The 12114-nt window shown below is 45.7% G+C and overlaps 1 protein-coding gene across 11 annotated transcripts in view; it reads right to left on the minus strand.

The window, feature by feature from the left end:
• The window catches only part of CTNND1 (catenin delta 1), a 66763-nt gene that overhangs the window by 17814 nt on the left and 36835 nt on the right, over nt 1-12114 (minus strand). The window lies entirely within an intron of this gene.

Raw genomic sequence — 12114 nt, forward strand, 5'->3', positions numbered from 1 at the left:
GCTGCTCCGTTTCCAAGGCATTTCAAGCATCATGGAAGTGCAATGCCAACAGACAAGCCCCTCTTGGGGGCGGCGGGGGGGGGAGAGATCTGGTGATTGCATTGCTCCTGTGCTTCAAGCCCCACCCTTCCTCTTCAGTTTGGGAACTGGGTGGGGTGGAGGGAGGGGAAAATAGCTTCTGGGATTTTGTTGGGCTTCCAATGTTTTTCAGAGTTCAACACCACTGTCGGATTATCTCTGCCCTCCCCCTTTCCAAATAAAAAAGGGATGGGAACAATCTCATCAGCTTGAAGCCGGGGGCGGGTGGGTTTTTGGACCCCACTCTGCATTGTGGTGTGTCATGAGGTCAGGAACAAGACCCCCACTATTTGGGGAAGGTTCTGACGGACCTCAGCTACTTGAAAAACACCTGAGATTTCCTGTCTATCGGGAGCAAGGAGTGGAAGTTAACCCTTTGTGAGCTGTGACCTCCTACTTCGAGGGAGAAATGAAGCTTACTGTCACTGTGGCCACTTGGTATTTTTCCCAGCCCTGTTTTGGAAACTCGAGCCAGTTATTTCCCCACCTTCAAGATACAGATGCCTCAGAAATGGTTCTCATTTGGCCACTAGAGGGCAGGTTGGTGCCATCCATGGCCTCTCCTTGGTCATCCAACCTGCTCCTAGGCAGAGATCTACAAGATGACTTCCACAGCTTTGTTCAGCTAGGTCTTCTACTCTGCAGTACGTTCTACATGCAGAAACTAAGACAGGCACATTTTGTTCTGTTAGTTGGGTTAGATTTCAAGGACACCGGAGAGTCTTGCACAATGCAACTGAGCTGCAACAGTAATGTTGTGTCAGGAGAGACATACTGACAAGTTCTGCTCAAGAGCAGCATTTCAAACATTTGTGCTTGTATCTTGTTTAAGAAGTTTCCTGCATCTCAGGACACACTTCATATTTAATGCACCTGGAGGGAAAGGCAACAAGGCCAACTAGTCCCACAGATCCTTTCTAGGCATGAATACAAGGTCCATACTAGAAACCTGGCTCAGCCAAACCTGAGGGGTCCTGCCCCAGCCTGCCTCAGACAGTGGTGGCAAAGTCACTGGAACTACAAGGCATCCAGTCAACTGGAAAAAAAATGCAACTGAAAATGCAGGCCTCACTCTTTGTGGCAGAGGTGGTCTTGGGGCTGTAGGAGATCTAAGGAAGGCAGAAGTTCCACCAATGCCGCTGCACTGGGTTCAGGCTCCACCTACTGACTGTTCTGCTGTTTGAGGCTCTTACGAGGACAGAATCGTTGCACCTCTTGCAATACAGTCACCTTAACCCTTCTTAAGCAACTCTTAAGGTTTCCATTTTTCCTGTTCATATAGACGTTCTGTCTTTATGCAGGTTAATGTACAGGTGTAAGATCTCAACACTTGGCATTGAAAAAAGCACCATTTGCTTTTTAAAAATAAAGCTTAGTCCTTGTAGTTGTAGAGAAGGCATTCAGAGAGAGAGAGTGTGTGTGTGTACACACACACACACACACACACACACACACACACACACACACAGCGTTATATACACAAACAGTACAAGCAGATGGCTAAGAGAGTTACAGGAAACCAATTTTTACTACTGGACACACTACAAGGGGAGCCATTAAGTTATGCCAAGCAGAGATGGTGTTCTCTTGGAACAGACATGCACCTGCCCGGTTAGAACCATGTAGGGGCAGGCAACCTGGGTTCTCCAGTCATTTAGTTGTGGCCGGGGAAGATGGAAGTTATAGTTCAACAACAACTGGAGCGCCAAGGTTGCCTCCCCCTACTGTAGAGTATGGTGACTGGTCAGACCCACCTTCCTGTCTCCCCTCTTTACTTAAGCACAACTTTTATCAGTGTGTGCAACACCTAGTCCCTAGGTGATCATCAATGCTTTACTACAAATAGATGCTTTAACACATGTAGGTAGTTGAGCCAGCCAGCCAAATAAAGCAGGTGCGGAGAAAGCCGTGTCAGAAGAGTCCAACTCAATTGCATTTTGCAGATGTACCCTCTTAACAATAGGACAGAGAGCAGGGCCGCACAACTTTGGCTCTCCAGCTGTTTTGCAGCAACTCCCATCCTCCTTAGCCACAGTGGTCAATCGTCAGGAATAGTGGGAGTGTCAGTCCAGCATCTGCAGGAGGGCCAAAGGTGTGCAGCCCCAACCGAGACAGAAAGCACTTTGGTCAAACTAGCCACTTTGCATTTTAGAGAGAACTAGTCTTGTAAGGTCACTGTGTGACACAAAGCAGTGTGACAAGCTGAACATCTGCACAGTGCTTCAGGAGCAGCCTCTCTGCCTATCAGGCAGCACCGCAAACCAGCTGTGTACCTGCAACATCTGTAATTTGTGCCCACCCAAGAAGTTACCATATAGCTAAGCCCCCTTCTACTCACTATTTAGGATGCTTTGTTCATATAAGTATATGGATGCACAGAGAACAGAAGCCCCTTCCCCATCAGCTTTCTAGCCAACTCAGCCTAGAAGAGGCCAAAGCTCAGTGGTAAGGCTTAGCACTAGATCAGGGCCAACATGCACCGACTCTCTAGCTGTGGGACAACTATCAACCACCCAGCACCCACAGCTGCAGTGGGCACTACAGCTGGGGGTGATGGGAACAGTCTCATAGCTAGAGAACCTCAGGCTGGCCCCACCTTGCATGGAAACAGAAGACAGATGCAAGGCTCGGGACAGGACAGTAGTTAAGTCAGCAACAAGGAGCCAACTGCAACAAATACATGGATTCCACAGATTTCTGCAATCTTTCTCAGTCTGTGCGAAGCACAATTGGTCAACCAGTATCAATTTTCACCTTCAAATATGCAAGTAGACTTTTGGAGCTGCTGCAGAAATATTCAGTATTTCATACTATTTAAAAAGGTAGTTACTATAGTCATTGCTCAGGTTAGTTCTGCTTCAGCGTCCCAGAATACAAACCCACATATTCTTGAAGTTAAGCAGGTACTCTTGAGAGTCGAGAAAGTTGCCAGGTTTTGGAGAGTGACCACTGAACACTGGAAGGGTGGAGTCCCTACCTTCATTAGGTATATACCACCACCAGATTATCAGTTGCTTTGCTAGTCATCTATATGTCCAGATTAGTCTTGAGGGTATGCTTCTGGGGAGCGGGGGCAATGTATGGGGCAGTGCTTTTCTTTCCCCATCCCCAGGAAGATTGGATTTCTTTTCACTGAAGCTCACAAGTACTAGTAAGCCCTACCTATTGATAAGAGGCTGTAACTTGTGCAGAACCCTAGGGCTATCTATGTCAGACATATGATAAGCTGCAAGGCCATAGCTACTTTGCTGTTAACTAATATCCTGTACCTAATGTTTCTAAAATATCCAATGAACATTGTTTGCAGAGTCATGTTGACAAGGCATGGTACATGTACTCCAGTTTCAAAAACACTAAGCTGACTCAAGTTTGTCTTGCCTGAAAGAAGAGTAAATTGGAGCAATGAAAGCTAAAAATGCATACTGGCTCATTTTAACATCTTTTACCATCTGCATTTAAGCTAGTTTCAGAAAAGGCCAAGGAACAAGAGACATCATTGCTGATGCACGCTGGATAATTAGAAAGCCAAAGAATACCAGAAAGAAGTCAATATGTGCTTTATTGACTACAGAAAAGTCTTCAGTTGTGTCAACCATTTCAAGTTGTGGGATATCCTTAGGAAGATGGGCATCCCAGAACATCTAATTGTTCCCATGAGAAACCTATCATGTGAAACCTACAGGAAGCCACAGTCCAGACAGAACATGGTGAAACAGACTGGTTCCAGATTGGCAAAGGAGTAAGACAAGGTTGTTTACAGTCTCCCTCTTTATTCAATTTTTATGGTGAATATATACTGAGAGAAGCTGGATTGGAAGAAGATGAGCATGGTTTGAAAGTTGGAGGAAAAAACATCAATAACCTGTGCTACACTGATGACACCACTCTGATAGCTGAGAATGCGGATGATCTGCAAGCTCTAGTAATGAAAGTCAAGGAGCACAGTGAAAAAATGGGACTACAACTAAATGTCAAGAAGACTAAACTAATGACAATGGGTACAAGCAACCAACCTCAGAATTGATAATGGAGACAATGAAGTGGTGGATAGCTTCTGCCTTTCAGGATCGACCATCAATAGTAAAGGATCCAGCAGTCAAGAAATACGCCACAGACTAACACTTGGTAGTGGTGCAATGAAAGCCTTGGTTGGAAAGGATATTTTGATGCCGTGACATGTCTACACCTACAAAGATTAGAATCGTTTGGACCATGGTTTTTCCCGTGACACTCTATGGATCCAAAAGCTGGACTTTGAAGAAGCAAGATAGATAAAGCATTGACACTTTTGAACTTTGGTGCTGGAGAAGACTGTTGAGGATACCGTGGACAGCCAGGAAAAACAAAAACAAATCAATCCAGAATTTTCACTCAAGGCACAAATGACCGGGCTCAAACTAACATAGTTCGGACACATTGTGCAAAGATCCAGCTCCCTTGAGAAGTCCATAATGCTGGGAAAAGTTGAAGGAAAGGAAAGAGGACGACCAGCAGCAAGGTTGATGCACTTGATTACAACAGCAATGAATGCACCACTGAGAGACCTTAAAGGCCAAGTTGAGGACAGATCATCCTGGAGAAAATCTATCTATGTGGTCGCTAAGAGTCAACACCAACTTGATGGCATTTAATCAATCAATTTAACAAGAAAGCTTGAAAAGACGAGAATGCATGTCATGAAGTTTTTGCTTTCATATATTTCTCAGGGGCTGCATGTTGCCCAATCTAGTTCTAGGGGAAAGAGGACTGTTCCATACTAATGGTTTTCAAACTGTTTTCTCGGGAAGCATCAAGCTCTTTCTACAAGCAGATCTGCAATAGCAGACAAGCTTCATGGAAGACAGCATCCACCCCCTCTTCCATGCAATGCACAACAGCAGAGTACTACATCTGTTCTACGTTGCATGCAGTTCATTCAGGGTGAAGTGGTCTTCTGGTAGCACACATGAATTGTCGTCTTTGCTAAGCAGCATCTGCTTTGGTGTGCAATGTAGGATATTCCCCTTAGCATGGGGTAGGCAACTTGTGGCACTCCAGATGTTATTGAACTACAACTCTCATGGAGGCAATTATTAGACTGCTTTTGAAGAAGCCTACCCTGGATCCCTCGGACTTAAACAACTAAAGGCCTGTCTCCAACCTTCCATGGCTGGGCAAGGTAATTGAGAGGGTGTTGGCCTCACAGCTCCAGACAGTCATGGAGGAAACTGATTATCTTGACCCACTTCAAACTGGCTTTCGGGCTGACTATGGGGTGGAGACTGCCTTGGTCAGCCTGATAGATGATCTCCAATTGGAAATTGACAGAGGAAGTGTGACTCAGTTGGTCCTTTTGGACCTCTCGGAGGCTTTCAATACTATCGACCATAGTATCCTTATGGAGCGGTCTGAGGGGGTTGGGGGTGGAAGGCGCTGCTTTGCAGTGGTTCCGCTCCTATCGCTCAGGCAGGTTCCAGATGGTGTCCCTTGGAGACTGCTGATCTTCAAAATCTGAACTTTTGTATGGTGTTCCCCAGGGCTCCATATTGTCTCCAAAGTTGTTTAATATCTACATGAAACCGCTGGGAGAGATTATCAAGAGATTTGGTGCAGAGTGCTATCAGTATGCTGATGACACCCAAATCTATTTCTCCATGTCAGCATCATCGGGAGAAGGCATAGCCTCCCTAAATGCCTGCCTGGAGTCAGTGTTGGGCTGGATGAGGGATAAGAAGCTGAGACTGAATCCAGCTAAGACGGAGGTACTCATTGCATGGGTTTGGAACTCGAGAGATGATTTTGATCTGCCCGTTCTGGATGGGTTCACACTTCCCCAGAAGGAACAGGTACACAGTCTAGGGGTGCTTCTGGATCCGAGCCTCTCCCTCGTCTTCTATCAGCTTTGGCTGATACGCCAGCTGCGTCCGTTTCTTGAGGTGAACGACCTCAAAACAGTGGTACATCTGCTAGCAACCTCCAGACTGGATTATTGTAATGCGCTCTATGTGGGGCTGCCCTTGTACGTAGTCCGGAAACTACAGCTGGTCCAGAATGCAGCAGCCAGGCTGGTCTCTGGGTCATCTTGGAGAGACCATATAACTCCTGTATTGAAGGAGCTACACTGGCTGCCAATATGTTTCTGGGGAAAATACAAGGTGCTGGTTATAACCTATAGAGCCCTAAACACTTTGGGCCATGGGTATTTAGGGGAACGCCTTCTTCGGCATGAATCCCACCGCCCACTGAGATCTGCTGGAGAGGTCCATCTGCAACTGCCACCGGCTCGTCTGGTGGCCACTCGGGGACGGGCCTTCTCCGCTGCTGCCCCGAGACTTTGGAATGTGCTCCCTAGTGAAATAAGAGCCTCCCCATCTCTGACAGCTTTTTAGAAGTCTTTAAAAACACAACTCTTCACCAAATTAATGTTTTAATGCTATTTTAAAATATTATTTTAAAAACTTTAATTGTTGTAATGTGTGTTCCCCCCCGCCCCCATTTTTATCTTAACGAATGTTTTACTTTGTTTTTATTCTGTTGTAAACTGCCCAGAGATGCAAGTTTTGGGCGGTACAGAAATGTTTTAATAAATAAAAATAAATAAAAATATAAATAAAATAAATAAATCCTCCCCAGCTGTAACAAATTGTGGCTGGGGTGCTGGGAGTTGTTCAGCAATGTCTGGAGAGCTACACATAGCCTTCCCCTACCTTTAGGGGAATGGGGGCCATAGTTCAGTGGAAGAACATCTGCATTCAGATTACCTCCCTGCTATCTCCAGGCAGGGCCAGGAGAGCCACAGCAAGTTAGTGTAGACAGTACTGAGCTAGATGGACCAATGGCTGGACTGTGCATAAGGCAGCTTCCTATGTTCCAGGGCAATGGCAGAACCTAAGAGGCCTGTCTTAACTGAACACGTATCCTAATAGCCTCTGAAAACACACAAGGCCCACATGGGTTTCTCCTCAGACAAGCCTGTGTGGAAAGAGGTCCCTGAGGGAAGGAAGTTTGAAGGCCATTGCTTCAGACTGTAAACCTCCAAGGTGCCTTTTAGAGGCACATGACATTAGTTAACAGTTGCTTTCCATCTTGAAACTTGTTCCAACAAGACACTCACAGTCTTGTTTCTCCCCCCACCCCCAAACCCAAAGAGATACACTCCCTGTATGTCCTAATCTCTTAGATCCCAGAGAACATAAGGCATGCTATGGTGCATTCTCTCTTTCTCATCCCCACCAGCCTGCAAAATAAACAAATAAACAAACAAACATTCTTAAGAAATGGGTATGAAGTAGAATACTTTGATCTAGCAGCTGTTCTGCGGGAAACTGCAATTACTATATACTCTCAAAGAAGTGGTAAACTGCCCCAAACTAGTCCAAGCCTCTGTGTGTGTGTGAAAATGAGATCAAGAGGGAATCAATTCTCTACAGTGGCTTATTGTCAAATCGCATTTGAGCATCCTTGAAAAACACTCACAAGTGTTTAGCAGAACATTCACAAGTGGGTCCTTGGACCTTCATGGCAAATTAGAGCCAGAGGACATCAAAAATACTGAGGACTGTTAAGGCCTCCCTTCACAAGGGTGAATTGCCAAGTCAAAATGGTTAAAATAATGTTAAGTTCCTTACTCAGAACGAGTATACCAAGATGCTATCTTGCATGGGAAGAGAAGACAAATGCCAGGCTCAGGACAGGATGGTCAGTAACAAGGAAGCAACTGCAACAAATAAATCAGTTCCCCAGATCTGTGCAATCTTTACCCGTCTGTGTGGAGTGCAGCAGCTTCAACACTGGCCAGCTGGAGTACTGAGTCGAAGTGCATCTGTGCGTGCATGCAGATTTTATTGGAGTAGCTTTTGTAGGCATTAGTTATGTGGTCATAGGTCAGGCTGATACAGAACAGGATGTGAATGCCTTTTTTAAAAGACTGCTTCAGAGATCGTAAGTGCAGTCAACTTTCATTCCTTTGACACAACTTAAAGCAATTCTACTGGCAACGGTAATCTCTCATACAGCCACACCCATCAGCAGCAGCCATCTTATTCCGCCACCAAGAATTTTCAAGTCTCATGAGCTGGAGGAATATGTTCACAGTTCCTGGGGTGGGGGGTGGGATGTGCCAACTTAGCATGAGGAGGGTGGAGTGAAGCTTAAGGCTATTCTGCCCCTGGTGCCTACAAAGTTACCAGGGTAGCATGCGTGAGCACAGGCATGGGTTTCCTTGCCCCCAAAGCCTTGTATGACTGAATGCAGCCCTATCACAGGCTCCTGAAGCCATCATAGTCTGCAGTTTTGATATCGAATTATTTATGTTACTATCCACTTAAACATTTAGGATAAGAAGCCTTTAAAAAAAAAAAAGAAGAAGAGGCACAGCACTAATAACACTTGCAACACACTTAAACCACCACTTGTGCTGTAGCTTACAGGACTCCCGGAATCAAAAAAGGGGAAACAGCTGAAGATGAGAATGGGAGACAGGTTTTAAAATCAAAGGAATACCACATGAGAAAGGCTTAGGCTTCCATGGGATACAGGGGACACGACCACTGTTCTTTTTTAAAACCTACAAGAGATTCCAACAACTTGCCTCCCATGTCACATCTGATTTGGCCTCACAAGGCCAACTCCTGGGTGAAACTATCTACAGATCCAATTAGGAAGTTACATTGTGCAATGCTTTCATGCCCCAGCCAGGTTCTCTCTTTAAAATTAGGTTTTTGGATTTCAGTTATGAATATTCAAGAGAGTCAGACAAGAGTAGTTTGCACTCTGCTCAAACGAAGAACCTGTGCAAGCTAATGGCAAAGTGTTCAAGACGACAGTGACACCACTTCATCCCTTCTAGGCTACAACTCAGCCAGTGCGGTGTAGTAATTAGAGTGCCAGACAAGGGCTTGAGAGACCCAGGTTCAAATCCCTACTCAGCCATGAAGTGCACTAGGAGATTCCAGGCCAGACACTCTCTGAGCCTAATCTACCTCTAGGGTTGCTTCAAGGATAAAATTTGGCCACTGGTGGGGGGCGGGGGGAGATACAACACCCATGTACTCTGTTCCTTGGAAGAAGAGTGGGACAAAAACCATAAAAAGCAGAAGTCAAGAGCTACAACATCGTTCTATTGAGCAAAATGCATAGTTTTAGGACTATCCAAGAAGATTGGAATTCTTCCTTCTCAAAGAGCAACAAGTCCAGTAGGGAAGAGTGTAACAGAAGCTGGCCAATTTGCATGCTTCGTTGTATATGCAGAATATATGAAGTAGAGGGAATGGGCAGAATCTGGAATTTTCTAGCATTGTGGAGTAGGGGATGGAGGACAAACTACCAATACTGGACCAGGAGGACGGTGAGGGTAATAGTAGAAGAGGCATGAAGCAAGACTACCAGCTGAGGAGTAGAAGCTGTCCTGTGCAAACAGCACTGCCCAGCCTCCTTTTGCACATAGGTGTGTCTGCAGCGGGTCAGGTTAGGCAGACAAGGAGGCTTGGGTAGTGGTTTGTTTTTAATGAAAGTTCATATTCCCAGTGTCCTACAGTAACCAGACTATGCATCCGAGACCATATACCTCTTGGCACTGCTAAACCAAAGCAGGGCATCCACCTACTGTTGCGGCCAGTCCTGTAGCTCAAAATGCTTTTCCAATGGAGGAAGCAAGAGCATCTCACAGTGTCACTACCAGGTATGCTGTCATGATGAGGATAGTAATGTTTCACAGAGCATTTTTGTGCACACACTCGCGTCCATCTGTACAATGATCTTGCAAAGCAATGACACTGCAGATGGGGGACCAAGCGAACAAAATACCAAAGGTCACCTAAGCAGCACGTGGCGGAGGTGCAATTTGGAGTGGGCACTTTCCCCTGCTAACTTAGCAAAGGGGCACTTTTTAATGTGGTGATTCTTTTTCTATAGCAAAGGAGAGTAACTGGTCCTAACTACCCCCAGCACAGTACCTCCAATGACTGCTGCTGATGTCTATCTTATGTTTCTTTTTAGATTGTGAGCCCTTAGGGGACAGGGATCCATCTTACTTACTTATTTATTTATTCCTCTGTGTAAACCACCCTGAGGCATTTTTGGAAGGGCGGAATAGAAATCAAATAAATTAATAATTAATAATTAATAACAATAATAATAATAATAGGCTGCTGCTTGAAGTAGAAAAGCAAAGGCCCCAGAGGGCCACACATTACTGCCCAACACATCCAACTGCACAGGTCTGAATACATGATCAGCAACAAACAGCAGGAGGAAGGGCATGCCCTCAACTCCTGCCTGTGGCTTCCGTTCTTTGGATATTAATCCACACACGTGAGCTCCCACCTATAGTCTGAAGTGATACTCCTCAAATTCAAGTTACCCTGTTTCCCCGAAAGTAAGACCTACCCCGAAAGTAAGACCTAGCAGTAATTTCTGATGTACCGCTAATTGCCCTAGTGCATTTTTTGGGGCTAAAATTAATATAAGACACTGTTTTATTTTCGGGGAAACACGGTAACTAGAATCTGGTGGGCCACTGTGTGAAAGGATGCTGGACTAGATGGGCCTGGGGCCTGATCCAGCAGGGCTGTTCTTATGATCCCTTTCCAGCATGTTCCCCTTGAACAATGCTCTGAAAATAGCACAAAAGGCAATACTCTTTTCCCTTGAATTGGTCCCAGTGTAGGGCCTATATCCCACTAAGGTAGTTAACTTGCGTTTGGGGAGTACCACTTCAGACTGTAGGTGGGAGTTCACATGTATGGATTAATATCCAAAGAATGGCCTCCATGAACAAGACTAGGGATGTGTACAGAACCGGCAGGGGACCGTTTGAAGGCGGTGGTGGGAAAAATTCAAGGGCAGGGGAGGGTGTGCTTCCCCCCTGCCGGCATTCCGTTTGTCAAGACCCCATCGGGGCGGCAGCATACCTCCCTGGAACCCCGTCTCCTCCTTGGCTGGAAGTGGCAGTGGCGTGTGCGCATGCTGGGCATATGCATGTCATGCTTGCTCATGCGCACCCGCCCCCCAAGGAGGGAACAGGGTGGCCGGGAGGTATGCTGTCATCCCGACTGGGTCTTTGCTAACCAAGTGCTGGCGGGGAGTGAAGCAGAGGGAGGGGTAAGTGCACCCTTCCCCACCCTTAATGTTCCACCCCCCCGCCTTCGATCCTTCAAACCAGCCAGTGTTTCAACCTGTTTGGAGGCCCATAAAAGGGGCCTCCAAACAGATCCGTGCACATCCCTATAACGTTTTTAATAAATACAAGTTTTATTTATTTAATAAGTGTTATAATAAATAATCCTTACACAAGACTAGATGTCAGAGAGGAGCGTTCTAGTCCAGCCTTTCCCACCCACTTCCCCCTGACATTCTAGTTTTCTAGATACAGGGACTTTAAAAGACACATTCTGACATGAGCCCACACCTGCAGTATGAACTGGTACAGCCCAAACTCTGGTTTACCCTATTTACAAGCATTAAGCTTGGAATATACCATTATGTGCTGCTGTAGCAACTAGCTAGCTCAACACGGTGGTGCTGAATACCATGCATTGTTCACTATGTTCTTTAACACTATGCATTCATAGGAACGATTTGCTTAAAGAAGAGAGCTCATCACCTCAGCAAGGGGAGACATTCGTATATAAATATGCTATATAGTTAGTAGTACTTCATACACAAGTTTCTAACGTGAGACGTTAGGGATGGGGTCGTGGATCAATGGCAGAGCATCTAGTAGGTCCCAGGTTCAAAGTTTGGCATCTCCAGGTAGGGCTGGGTAAGACTCCTGCCTGAAGTTTTGGAGAACCATTGCCCATCAATGCAAACAATACTGAGTGAATATACCAAATCAGACTACTGGTCTACAGCAGTTTCCTAGGCAAATTAAAAAGCTGTAATGTAGTGGGGGATGAGAAAGAAGAGGTGCACTAGAAATACAAAGATACATGTGATGCAGAAGTAGAAGCAAGGTTCAAGCAGATGGCCAATTCCAGAGTTTGTTCTTAAGCACTGGAGAAGATGAGGACACACAAGGACTGTGCCTGTCCTTTATGTAACTTAAGGTTTTAACAA

This window comes from Hemicordylus capensis, chromosome 1 (assembly GCF_027244095.1).
Source record: "Hemicordylus capensis ecotype Gifberg chromosome 1, rHemCap1.1.pri, whole genome shotgun sequence".
NCBI classification, from domain to species: Eukaryota; Metazoa; Chordata; class Lepidosauria; order Squamata; family Cordylidae; genus Hemicordylus; species Hemicordylus capensis.